The following is a 14780-nucleotide window of genomic DNA, read 5'->3' as shown; positions in this document are numbered from 1 at the left end:
GGGTATTCGAAGGAGAGCACACTGATTGCATTTTGGATTCTGCACACACCCCTGGCTCCCCGCCCCCACTGGGTGTGGTTGAATCAGACTGGGAGACTCTATCCAAATGCAGCAGTGGGGAGCCATTCGTCAACGGGGAGTCTAGTAGTACACTTCCCATTTTAAGTTGTAGGCGAGTCCTGGCTCCCGTTTGCTTACTAGGATCCACTGATTCAATTACGGCTTTGCCGCCGTACAATTTCCTTTTCCAAGCGCCGGTCCGGGAGCAGTCCCAATGAGCAGTAAACACAGTAAACAGGATTTCCTCAGGGGTAGACGTAGTAAACGCCACACTCGCCAACACTCCCAACACGCCTAAATATATAGGTTTTTCAGCTGCTCCAAAACTTGTCTGTATATTGTATTTGATAATGTATCTTCCCGATACATTATCTTTATTCTGCTTGCTTCATATTGACACTATGTACAACCAACCACACATAAGCAAAGGTTTTGTTTGCAATTCAAATTCCCTTTTACTATGTCCATCTCTTTTTTTCTCCCTTTTATGCAGGTAATTTTCAGTTACACACACTCAATGTGTTTGCCGATACGCCCCGGTGTCCCTGTATCTCTCAGGCGGTCTCAGCTGCTTCTGCAGGCGTTGATTTATTTTCATGCGGTCGGTCGGGGAAGGTGTTCCACTCCTATCTCTCTTATGGTCTCCTTTCCTTCGCTCGGCGGTCCTCCATTTCTTTCTCCCAACATGGCTGCTGTCCTGTTGGCTTTGGTAAGCAAACTGCTCCTCCCCTACTTCTGCGAATGCCCCGGAGTTCTCTACCTGAACCTGGTATTCCTGCAGTGCCTCTCGGTTCTGCAGTTCCTTCTTCACTCGGCTGCCAGCTGCTTGATTTCACCACGCTGGTTTGGTATGTTCAACTCCCTGCTACGTGCAGAGAGGTGTAACTCTCTCCCCAGTCGCCCCCTACACTAACTATGCAGATGATACCCAGATCCTCCTTCTGCTTTCTGGAGATTATGAGAAGGATTTGGCTTCCTGAATAGAGTGTACATCATCATCCAGGCATGGATGGCCACACATGGACTATGCCTGAATGATGATAAAACTGAACTCATCACCTTGGGTACTACTGCCAGCCTAAAGAAACTAAGCCCTGCCTACTCATCTTTCATGATTGATGGGAACACCATCAGGGTGGGACACAAAGTCAAAACCCTGGGCTTCTACCTGGACTCCAATCTCTCCTTCAATAGACAGGTCAACTCACTAGCCTCCTCTACAGCCTACACGTGCAAACTGATCCGCGCAGCCAAACCTTTTCTATCCGACACCAGTTGCTTGACCCTTGCCAGAGCCCTTATACTGTCCAGCCTGGACTACTGCAACGCTCTTTATCTTGGGTCCTCAAAAGCTACCATTAGCAAATTACAAATTCTCCAGAATAACGCTCTTAGAGCGGCTCTGGGCATCTCTAGAAGAGATCATATTACAGTACACAGCCAACAGAACAACTGGATCCCCATCAAAGATAAAATGTCCTTAAAAACTGCTTCACTCACCCACAAGTCCCTCAATAACGCCACCCCTATTTACCTGATTGATAGATTTCATAGACCGACCTCTCTGAGACCCACAAGATCAGCCTACAGAGACTGCCTCTCTGTCCCCAACTACAAACTTTCCACTATAGGAGGTAAGAGCTTCCCAGTGAAAGTGGCTAAACTGTGGAACTCCTTACCACCAACTCTCAGAATGGACATACCCTACCAAACCTTCTGTTCCAAGATTATTTCCTGGCTGAAGACGTACGTTTGCTTAACACACCGAGCCCTAAGTCTTGTATCGCCCTTGCTTGGACATATTGCACTCACTTGTGTTAACCTGTATATATGTATATTTTTCCTGCTACTATTATTACTGTGTATGTATTTGTATATATCGTTATTGATGTAACTAAGCTTCGCAAATTCCTGTAACTGTTGCGCCCTGTTACCCTAGGGTATTCTGGCGAATTACAAATAAACAAACAAACAAACAAACAAACATCAGCAGCCCTTCATTTTCTGTTTGGGCTGCTTACGTTTTCCGTGCACAGCTGTTTGCTGGGAAACACTAGAGCGCTCACTAGGTTTACAGTCTATCTTGTTCCACATTGCTCGATACTTCCTCTTCTTCGTTTCAGTATGTTGTGAATTCTGGGAACAGAAGGCCATTGTAAATGTTGACTCATGGAACTTGGATGAGCAATTCCAAAAGGTCTTGTTGGTAAGTAATCTTTGATAGATTGATAAGTGGAATGAACAACAGTGATTCCATCAGACTGACAAGGGTGTTTCACAGATTTGACTAGAGAGGTTTCCCTGTTCTTCATGGGACAGTAGAAATGACTAGACAGGCTGCACCAAAATGCCAATCTAGCCACTGATAACACATATCATGACTGCTTTATCATGGATGCTCATTACGATTTAGCACACCACAACCGGCCCCACCCTCCCCACATGTCTCCTCTCTCTCCCACCCACCTACCTCAACCCCCAAAATCAGCTCCTCAGCCCATCTGTACCTCAACATCCCTCGTCCCAGCACTTATGTATGAGGCCCCTTGCCTCATATGTAAGTACTGGGACGATTAACAGTTGGACTAGGAGTAATTAAGATTATTGGCAACTAAACCAGGCATTACCACCATGTCCCACTTCCTCGTCCCAGTACTTGTGTATGAGGCCATTATGAGGCCATTTGCCTCATACAAAAGTACTAGGACGAGGAAGAATGGGGTTAGGAGTCACGAAGATTACCGGAAAGTAATACAGGCATGAAACACAAACACAAACACCATCCACTCACTCATTTACATGCGCACCCATTCACCATGCACTCACACACACCCAGCCACATACATCATGCACTCACTCATTCACAAATTACATAATATACAAACACCTTTGCATGCGCACACACAAACACATTTACAAAAAATACGTTTTCTTACCTTTTTCAAATCGGTTGCTCCGAGGAACTCCAGCCCTCCACACAGCAAAATCGCTGATCCCTGTCATGCGCAGAGAAGAGTAGCCGAAGGCCTTCATTTGCTGTGGGGGGCCCCCTCAGAATTAAAAAAAGGAAGAATTTATTTTTGAAGTCGCTGTGACTTCCGAAAAAAATTATTTCCGTTACTAAACTGAAACGTAATGGAATTAATGCCTTTCTGAAGTCAGAGTGACTTCAAAAAGAAACTATTTCTTTTTTAAGTCTGACATGTGGCAGTAGCCCCTCTCCCCCACCCCCCCTATGCCAATGCAGAGTATGGTAAGGTGCAGAGGATGCAATTGCATGACATTATCGGGCAGACATTAAAGGAAATTATTCCAATGGAATACGCCTGTTTTTAACATGATTGTGTTTGTTTTTAATCTTTATTTTTGCACTCTGTTTTGTAAAAGTAGAAACGTGCAAAAATGGTTATGTGTGCACGTGACTGCTGGTGTTGGCGATACCTGCATGCAATTAACACTTTTTTTGCAAAATGACCCCTATTGTTTTGCTTCCTTTTAGCAGTGATGCCCGGATATCAGAGCAGTGCTGGTGTCTTGGTGTGTTCGTTTTCTGTACCACATAGGTTTTTTTCTAGATTCCATGATGGAAAAGAAAAGAACAAATGGAAACGGTAACATAATATTGTCTACTGCGGCTGCGCGTCATCAGTCATATATTTCACCAGAGAGAATTAAACGAATAGTAATTCGCCCACAGCACTGCTGGAAATGCATGACACTGGCAGCGGACATCCAGTGGCTAACTCATGTGCATCCCTTTTAGATACAAGCAACACTTGCCACAATCTTTTTGCAGTGACCCAGGCCAAGGTAAGGAGTCTCTCGACCCCCTCCTCCCCAAACCCTGCAATGTAATATTGCATAGGTGCCTAAAAGCACCATAGCGCACACGGCGCGTGGTCCCTCTCCCCAGCCCACCCGCTTCCTGGTTCCCCTGTGCCCGCCTCCCCACTGTCCCGATTGGTCCATAGAAAAAAAAAAAATAATAACCAGGCTGTGGCGAGGGTCTGCAGCCGGCGTCCCCGCCATTTGCAGTGACCCAGTCCAAGGTAAGGAGTCTCCCGACCCCCTACTCCCCAAACCCTGCGATGTAATATTGCATAGGTGCCTAAAAGCACCATAGCGCACTCGGCGCGTGGTCCCTCTCCCCAGCCCACCCGCTTCCTGGTTCCCCTGTGCCCGCCTCCCCACTGTCCCGATTGGTCCATAGAAAAAAAATAAATAAATAAATAACGAGGCCGTGGCGAGGGTCTGCAGCCGGCGTCCCCGCCATTTGCAGTGACCCAGGCCAAGGTAAGGAGTCTCCCGACCCCCTCCTCCCCAAACCCTGCAATGTAATATTGCATAGGTGCCTAAAAGCACCATAGCGCACTCGGCGCGTGGTCCCTCTCCCAAGCCCACCCGCTTCCTGGTTCCCCTGTACCCGTCTCCCAACACGCCCACTCCAACCGGATTGGTCCCCATACACCACTTCAAGGACATCCAAGGGCAGCCCTCTGCCCGGCAGCCCTGCGGCGAAGGACCCCGAGGCAAAGGACGGCCCCAAGATGTGTCTGCAGGTGTCCGCAGGGGACGCCAAGGAAGCCAGCAGCCAACAGACACCAACAAAAACCGTGAGTGTGGTATGGGTGGGGAATAGAGCAATCACTCTACTCCAGAAAACCCCCACCACTCTATCTTACCTACCAAGAACATAGACTGCCATAATACTTACATGTCCACCCTTTATAGAATTGTGGTTGTTAACACATCCACTCTTTATAGAACTTAAATGTTAGCATGTCCACTCTTAGATAGAAGCGCCAAATGTGATTGTTAGCATGTGCCACACTTAGATGGAATTCTCAAGTTTAGTCTGCGCCAAATCTAGACAGAAATGTGACTGTTAGCATATGCCACACTTAGATGGAATTTCAGAAATGTGATTGTTAGCATATGCCACGCTTAGATGGAATTTCTCAAGTTTAGTCTGCGCCAAATCTAGACAGAAATGTGATTGTTAACATGTGCCACACTTGCATGGAATCCTCAAGCTTAGCCTGCGTCGCATCTAGATAGAAATACGATGGTTAGCATATGCCACACTTAGATGGAATTTCTCAAGTTTAGTCTGCGCCAAATCTAGACAGAAATGTGACTGTTAGCATATGCCACACTTAGATGGAATTTCAGAAATGTGATTGTTAGCATATGCCACACTTAGATGGAATTTCTCAAGTTTAGTCTGCGCCAAATCTAGACAGAAATGTGATTGTTAACATGTGCCACACTTGCATGGAATCCTCAAGCTTAGCCTGCGTCGCATCTAGATAGAAATACGATGGTTAGCATATGCCACACTTAGATGGAATTTCTCAAGTTTAGTCTGCACCAAATCTAGACAGAAATGTGATTGTTAACATGTGCCACACTTGCATGGAATTCTCAAGCTTAGCCCGTGTCGTATCTAGATAGAAATACGATGGTTAGCATATGCCACACTTAGATGGAATTTCTCAAGTTTAGTCTGCGCCAAATCTAGACAGAAATGTGACTGTTAGCATATGCCACACTTAGATGGAATTTCAGAAATGTGATTGTTAGCATATGCCACACTTAGATGGAATTTCTCAAGTTTAGTCTGCGCCAAATCTAGACAGAAATGTGATTGTTAACATGTGCCACACTTGCATGGAATCCTCAAGCTTAGCCCGTGTCGTATCTAGATAGAAATACGATGGTTAGCATATGCCACACTTAGATGGAATTTCTCAAGTTTAGTCTGCGCCAAATCTAGACAGAAATATGACTGTTAGCATATGCCACACCTAGATGGAATTTCATAAATGTGATTGTTAGCATATGCCACACTTAAATGGGATTTCAGAAATGTGACTGTTAGCATATGCCACACCTAGATAGAATTCTCAAGCTTAGTTTGCGCCAAATCTAGGCAGTAACATGATTGTTGGCATGTGCCACACTTAGACAGAATTCTCAAACTTAGCCCGCGTTGCATCTAAATAGAAATATGATTGTTAGCAAATACCACACCTAGATAGAATTTCAGAAATGTGACTATTAGCATATGTGACTCTTAGCATGCACCACACTTAGAATTATGAACCTAGCTTGCGCGGCATCTAGATAGAAATGTGACTGTTAGCATGTACCGGACCTAGATGGAATCCCACAATTGCAAGGACAGCAATGCCAACTAACCAACCAACTAACAATTCCATCCCTCTGCATACACCTCTCAAACTATAACCAAACACAACCACAAGCCTTAAACGCAGCAATCCGCACAAACTTCACAACAATGCAACAACAAAACAAACCACACATAGACTTGCACAACAGCACACGACGACTACGGACCATAAAACACCCCAAGCCCAGCCGACGGAGCCACCGGGCTGAGGCTGCCAACAGCACATCACTGCTCTCTTGCACTTTTCCAGCTTATTCCTACTAACCCACCCCCTCCTCCCCTTTTCAGAGCCGCCAGAGCGCCAGGGGACCACTTCGGTGGTGATAGTGCGCGGTACAAATGACCTTTAACATTAACATTAACATTAACATTAACATCTTACACAGTCAGTAAATGAATTAAGACACTTCCGCAAGCCAGGCATATGCCCTTTGGAAGGACTGCAAGGGTCTGAAATGCATTGGCTAACACCGTATGCCTCTCAAGCACTGAAGATGAAGTCATAATACGATATATCGTAAAGCTAGTATAGCGGATCAAGTGGTATATATGTTGGTATTTTATAATCTATTTGTTATCGTTATGCTACCAGGAGGCAGCCAGCACTGGAGGGATTCCTCAGAGTCTTGTCAGAGCCTTCATTTCCACAATGTTCAGTGTGGCTTCTGGCATCCTTATTCTAGAAAATGTTTGCAGTAAATGGCTCCGGTGGTGCCCATTCAATTCTATAGGCCACATTATAAGTTTGGAGATACCACCAAACAGATTTACTGCTACTACCACTTGATCTGGTGGAATTACCTCCGGATTACAAGTGGTTGTATGGCAGTGCTAGACCCCATTTATGGAGTCCATAGGACTCCACAGGGATTTCAACAAAATTACCACTGGCAGTAATTCCACCAGTGGTAATTCTTCCGAAAATGATGTTTTTTGGCGGTAAGGCGGTGGAAATACCTCCAGCATTTTGCTGGAGGTTTTCCCTCCACCCCACCTCCAAAACCATATTTGGACGGTATGGTAATGCGGCAGTAACTGTTATCACTGCAATAGCACTGGTTTGAGCCACACCAACCAACTTGCAATGAGGCCCTATTTCTTTAACGTCTAGGGGTTTTGTATGCAAGAGACTTTTTATTTTACCTCCCATTAAACTCTAGGGGAATTCAATTCAGTTGTTTGCCCTTGTCATTCTATGGAACATAGCAGTACATCCAGCTTATATGACTATCAGAACCTGTCACTGAACATTTGCTGCCTCGGCCAAAGGTCTATGGCATGTGTCTCAGGGCTATGTCTGAAAGTCATGTTTTGTTTCCCCTTACATTATAACCTACAGGCATCCACATTGTATACTGGCATTCCACTCTCTCTTGTCATTCTAAAGAACACAGCTGTAATTGCAATCAATCTCACTCTTGGAGCCTGCCACTGTACTTGGGGAATAACCAATGTCCAAAGATGTGTGATATGTCCCAGGGTTTTGTTTGCAAACCACTTCTGATTTTCTTTCCCATGTTATTATCTGGATATGTTCTGTGTCATTCTATAGAGCACAGCGAGATGCCAACAATCTATGTGCTATGTCTCTGGGTCACTCTGCAAGTCACTTTTTATTTTCCATCCCATCACATACATTACTGGAAGACTAGCGGCATGGTACCACCTTGTTCACCTCTGCAAAGTCAAGTCTTTCATCCCTGTTCTGAGTTTCAGAAGAGTTGCCAAGCTCTTCTTTTCCCCCACCTGGACAGTAGCAATGCTCTACTCACAGGAGTCTCAGAAGCCACCTGAACCCATCTGAAAGCCGTCCACCACACTTCAGCATGCCTCATCCCAGGACTGAGAAAATTCAACCACATCACTCCAGCCTCAAGGAGATGTGCTAGCTATCCTTACAAGCACGCATCATAGCCAAGGCAGCCTTCTTCCCCTACAAAGCTGTCACAACCAAACAACCAATCTATTTGGCCGAAGACCACACCATCTCCGGAGGTCAGTGCACCACCAGAAGCCACATCACCAGGCTGGAAACAACTGCAAGAATGAACCTCCACGTCCACTCTTCCTCGTCCCAGTACTTACTTCATGAGGCCCCTGCCTCCGACACAGGACCTTCTTCTATTTCTTTAAATTCCTATAACTCCTCCCGCACATCCACGTCACTCAGTTTTAATTTTTCCTGCCTCCGGCAGGTTGGACTTTTTCTTCCCGGTGCGGGGCACTGGGGAGCACCGATTGCTGGCCCCCTGGGGGGGGGCTGTGTGGCGGGGCCCTCGGCTCCCTCAGGTGCGGCGCTGCTCCTGGGCCACCTGCGGGGCTTGGGGTCACAGTTGAGCGGGATTGCCTCGCTCGGTTCTTTGCTGGGCTCCGGACCGCAGCGTGAGCATTGTGTCCCAGGTCCTGAATGGCCCGGGGGAAGGTAAGGAGAGGGGAGGACTGGGCTTGATGTTTTTTCCCCTCTCCTCCTGTTTTGGCCATCTTGATTCGACAGGCCTTTTCCTCGTGCTCTTTGTACACATCTTTGTTGGAAAAGATGGCAAGCACTTGGCAGTATGGGCTAGCCTTCCCTTTTGTTGTGTGGCCTCTCTGCTTCTTGTCGTGGGGTGACAGTGGCAGAGAGTCTTTGAAAGTGTAGGGGCTCTGTTCTGTCGCAGGCATGTCACATACCACCCGCTCCTCAGACACACACAGCACAGGATGCACCGGATGTTAGCTGCATTCTCTGGCGGAAGGTAAGGAGAAGGGAGGACTGTGCTTGATATTTTTCCCCTCTCCTGCTGGTATGGCCATCTTGACTCCTTCAACATGCCGTTTCCTCGTGCTCTGTATACACATCTTTATTGGAAATAATGGCAAGCACTTGGCAGTATGGCCTAGCCTTCCCTTTTTGTTGTGAGGCCTCTCTGCTTCTTGTTGTGGGGTGACAGTGGCAGAGAGTCTTTGAAAGTGCTGGGGCTCTGTTCTGTCACAGGCATGTCACATACTAACCGCTCCTCAGACACACGCAGCCCAGGATGCACCGGATGTTGGCTGCATTCTTTGCATGCAGCCTGTGAAAACGGCGCAGATTTGGACGCGTCTGCAAGCGGCCTGAAGGGTACCGGCCTGGCATAGTCTACACTTCGGGTTCGAGTCTCTGCGGTGCTGACTCGGCATTTCATCCTTCCTAGACCGACGCATTGGAACGATTTAGAGCTTGGGGCTACCAGCTACTGGATACAGGGCTCAAGCCACCTCTCAGTAATGTGGTGAGTTAGTGGTGTGTTTGGGTCTGTGCTAGCTATGGACGCAGACTCCTTGTCCTGTCCTCTTCCTCTGAACTGCACGAGGGAAGGTCAAAGGAGATGATTTTCTTTTCCCTTGTCCGGCATGGAATTATAGAAAATGCATCATGGAAGTAATGGCCATTCAGAGGGTTCCCAGTGTCTCTTCTTTTAGGGCCTAGGTCCTCCGGTGCTGACGTGTTGCTTTCACGCCTCCTCTCAGACTTGTGGGAAGTGATATGGCACATGGTGGCACATGTCTGTGCTTAGAGGGGTTCTCAGAGCCCCTGGTGCCGGTGGAGGGGGATGTCACTTCAGTGGGTTTTTCCAGTGTAGGAATACCCCAGGTGGGGGGTTGCCTTTGATGTCTGCTATCCGGGATGGATTGCTTTGCCCTGCTTTGTGACAGTACTCTGCCCTTTTGACGCCAGCCTGGTGGCTCCTCTGTCGGCTGGGGGGGCCCTGGACTTCTGGGCTGTCCTGTATCTTCCTTTTGATAAATCGGATCTTTTTGTGGGCTGACAAGCATGCATTGTGGCACAGGCATGCTTCAACATCCTGTGATTTTCCTCTGGTGCAAGTGCAGTGACTGGCGGTTTTCCCTGGCTCCTCGTCTCTATCTTCTCTGAGGTGTATGGGACCGGTGGGGTTCGGCTTCCTGGGTAATGGGCTCCTTCCGGAGGGGGGTATCGGTTGCAGTTCCTGTCTCCTCCTGTCCAGGTTTGCATGGTTAGGACTTTGGTACCCAGCTCACGGTCCAAGTAGTTGGCCATGGGATTCGTTCTCTAGCAAGGATTGTTGTGGGTTACCGTCTTGCCCGTTCCTCTCTCTGTTCAGGGTCAAGTTTTCTACTTGCGGGTGTTCCTGGTCCCTATGCCTTCTAGGATGTGTCAACTGCTTATGGGTCTCAAGACCCTGCACTGCTTGTCCGGACGTCTGGGGAGAGTGTACTCTGGATGTTGTGCAGGGGGGCGCTTGCTGGCTGGTCTGGGCGGGGTTCTCAGAAGGCAGTGTGTCTCGGCTCGCCTGTTGCTGAAGTTACGGGGCATGTGGCGTCTTGCGTTTTTTCGGTTCCTTGAGCCCGTCTTCGGTTATGTCCTCTGGTGTCTTATACTCTCTCCCACTGGTTTCCGACGTCTCGGCTTTCGTAGTTGTGTTTTCGGTGTCCCCAGCGCTGCGAGTCTCCCTGCTGTGGTGGTGGGGGGTTTCAGGTCTACAGGCTGAGGTGTGCATGGTCCATCCTCCTGTGGCCTCTCTTACTACCGACGCCAGCAGAAAGGGTCTACATTGGGGGTCCTCTCAGCTCAAGGGTTGTGAGATCTGGGGAGAGCCGGCGATCATCCAATTGGCAAGAGTTGTGCCATTGTCCAAGCTCTGGTGTACTACAAGGAGTTGCTGGACGGTCGGCGGTTTTGTTCCGATCGGACAATACGACGGCCTTGGCATATGTCAACTGCAAAAGGGGTTCCGGCTGTTCCTTGAATGCTCTGGCAGCGCTGATAGGCACCTGGGAGAAATCTCATCTGGTGTCTCTGGTGGCCTCACGTATCAGAAGGGTGGACAATGTTCAAGCGGATCTTCTCAGATGCCGGTTTTCACTCCTCGGCGGAACTGGTCCTGTTGGCCCAGGTCTTTGCAGTGACCTGTGTCAGATTAGGGTCCCCGGTTCTAGACCTGTTTGCATCCCTGGCCTCAGCAGAGGTTCGCCTCTTCTGCTCTCGGTTTCAGGCAGAGGGGATTGGGGAATGGACGCCCTCTCTGTACAGTGGCCTTGGGGTTTTCCTTTATGCCTTTCCACCTATTCCCCTTCTGCCCCGGGTGGTTTGGCGCATCAGAGTGTCCAGTGTGACTGTGTTGTTGTTAGCTCAGTTCTGGTCCCGCCGGAGTTGGCTCCCCTCTCTGTTGGAGCTTCGGTCCTAGGAACCTTGGCTGATTCCCAGGTGGCCGTGTCCCCTTCAAGGGGATCTGCGGTTGGAATTCCACTGAATTCAATGGGCAGTGTGGCTATTGCTCAGTCTAGGTTGATATCTCAGGGGTGCTCAGATCCTGTAGTTGAGTACATAATGGATGCTCTTAGACCCTCCACTCTGATGGTGTTCTGATAAAGGGCTTCCCCCTTGGGATCTCCCTCTTGTGTTACGGTTCCTTCAAGGGCCTCCTTTTGAGCCCTTTTCCGAGATTGATATCAAACATCTTACACTGAAATCTGCTTTTCTTATTGCCTTCGCTTCTGCCCGTAGGCTTGGGGAGATTGGGGCTCTCTTATGTCACCCTCCTTTCCTGAGGGTGCTGCCAGACTCGGTGCTGCTGAGGTGTGGTCCGAAGTTCCTCCCTTAAGTTGTATCTCGGTTTTCATTCCTCTCAGGATCTGGTTCTCCCTGACTTCTTTCATGATCCGAGAATGCATGATATATGTGATAAGCCTCAGTGTTCTGTATACTTTTCACTTTTCATTTTCTTTCCCTCGATAGTTAGTTGGCAATGGGCATTCCTGTTTGTTGTTCTCTCTTGCCATTAGTTTCAGTGCTATGCGGTTATGTTGTCACTGTTGAGTTATAGCGTTGCTGCACCATTGCTGGAGGCCGTGGGCCTAGTCGCGCAGAGGCAATGAGACACGACACACTGGTGTAAAATACACTCCCGAACTGCCGGGTTTCCGGCTGACCGGGTCCTTCAATTACACATCATGTCCCGCTGTGCGTGGTGACGTGACACGTACATAACAGTCACTAGCTATTCAGGCAGCCTGATCGTCAGCGTGGAAAAACCTCTTCAAGTACCTACATTTAAATTGATGCAAGCCTAAAAAATCTCAATCTGAAAGCTAAAAATACACAAACAATCAGTCAATCTCTACCCTGTTGCTTGGGAGGATAGCTCAGGGGAAATGTGCTCGCCTTGGAAGCGAGACGACATAGAGGACCACAGGTTCGATCCCTGGGTCCATGCTTAGAAACCTCTGGCTATTAAGTGCAGTATAAATAATCTATGATATCATGCCGCTTCCCTTTCGCATCTTGGGCTGTGGGATGAAAAGGTTTTCTCTCATTATCTCTCACTCATGTTCCTAGCGCTTTGAGCGCTGGGCAACTTCTTAAAGGAAAAGGTGATATCAGCTGCATCCTCTATATCACCATTTTATGGGAGAAGACGCACACACTTTGTCACTCGTGCAGGGAGGATACCTGATCATTTGATAACCATCTTTAGCAAGAGCGCAAGACCAAGACAACTGATTGCAATCCAGGGCGATGGTCTGAATATGTTCACATTTGACCAACCCCCCCGAGTGGGAGAAACTCAACCCATAGCGGTTGATGGAAATCCCTAGACCAGCCAAGGCGGCAGCCATACAAATCTCTTGCAGAGAAAAACCCTCCTTGCAACGGCCCAGGAAGCCGCCAAACCCCTGGCGGACCGCCCCTGATCGTGCGCAGGCACAGGCAGGCCAAAGGCCATATAGGCACTGGGATCACAACCCGGAACCATCGGAAAATGGAAACCACAGATACGTTTTGCCCAGCCCCAGCCGGAAAACAAGCAATCAGAAGACTATCAGATTGGTGGGAAAAAGCAAATCTAGCCAAATACTCCAACACGTCCCGCCGGACATAATGTTAAGCCAAGCCACCTCCTCATGCATTTTATGGCATACCGTGGGGATGGTATATGTACTTGGACATATGATGACAACACCTGGCAAAAGGTGTGGGGAACTTGGCACATAGTGCAATACCTGTCAAATAGTGCTGACACAAAACTATTGGCTTTGCTAATGCTTGGTTATTTGGTTACCCTCTCCTCCGCCCCCCCCTCCTCTCCCCTCTCTGTCCTGGCTTGCTGACCCTCCCTCAGCCACCCTCCCTCCCTCTTTCTCCTCCTTTCCTCTTTTCTACCCAGATGACGTTGCTAGACAAGTCCGATCTATGAAAGCCTCATCAAAACAGGTCCATCCCAGTTCCTCTAAAACCATTAAGGACCTCATTGAAACCCTTGCTCTGGTCCTTGCTAACTTCTGTAACTATTCCTTTGCCTCTGGATATTTCCCCTCCCCTCTGAAGCACTCCCTTGTGCATCCTCTCCTCAAGAAACCCACAGCTGATTCCCCTTGTCCAGCTAACTATCGGCCAATTTCCATTACTCCCTTTTTGGGGAAGCTCCTGGAATAGCTGGGCATTTCCCAGCTTAACCTTCATTCTGACTCTGTTGGCTCTCTCCATGACCACCAACCTGGATTTAGAGCTGCCAGAAGCACGGAAACTGCTCTCCTGAACATCCCTGAAAACCTGCTCTCCAACCTTGGCTCTAACATTCCCTCCGTCCTCATCCTACTTGATCCCTCCTGTGCTTTCGACACGTTCAACCATACCATTCTGCTCAATCGTCTCTGTGACAACCTGGGTATCACTGATCAGGCAATGGCCTGGCTCACCTCTTTCCTTTCTGATCGACCCTCCCAGGTACAACTTGGGTCCTTCCTATCCTCCATCTCCCTCTCTACCTGTGGTGTTCCCCAGGGGTCTAACCTCTCGCCCTGGCTTTTCAACCAATACCTGGCAACCCTCGCCTACTGCATTTCCATTTTCTGCTCAAACTTCCAGTGCTACGCTGATGACACCCAACTCATTTTCAGGCTTCCCTCAGACACCTCCTCTCCTTCCCACATCTCTGATTGCCTAATCGCCATTTGAAATTGGTGTGCCACCAAGGATCACGACTTAGATCCTCCTCATTAGTACACCTTCACCATCCTTTCCCCTCACTCTCTGGCCAGTCTCCCTTGGCCCTCCTCCAACCCCTACCTGCGAGGCTAAGAATCTTGGGGTCATCTTTGACTCCACACTTTCCTTCTCCGCACACATCTTTGATGTCTCTAAAATGTCAAACTTCTTACTGCACCTCCTTAGAGGGACGCTGCCTTTCCTCTCCTTCCCTCAGAAGCTCACTGTCTCCCAAGCTATGGTTCTCTCTGGGTTGGATAACTGTAACAGCCTCTTTCTAAATCTACTTGCCTCCACTCTGCACCCTTTACAACTAATCCAGAACAGGACTGCAAGACTTATCCTTGTCCTCAAGCCCTGGGATCGTATCTCTCCAGCTCTGAAATCCCTTCATTGGCTGCCAGTGGATGCAAGGATTAAATTCAAAACCCTCTGCATTGTCCACAAGGCTTTCTGGGGCACGGGTCTAAAATACTTTCAACTAGCCCTCCGTAAATACCTCCCCTCTCGAGCCCTTCGCTCCTCTACTTCTAACTCCCT

This window comes from Ambystoma mexicanum, chromosome 1p (genome assembly GCF_040938575.1).
Source record: "Ambystoma mexicanum isolate Mex_15411 chromosome 1p, UKY_AmexF1_1, whole genome shotgun sequence".
Taxonomy (NCBI): domain Eukaryota; kingdom Metazoa; phylum Chordata; class Amphibia; order Caudata; family Ambystomatidae; genus Ambystoma; species Ambystoma mexicanum.
The sequence above is the reverse complement of the archived record's forward strand: the minus strand, read 5'-3'. Positions refer to the sequence as shown.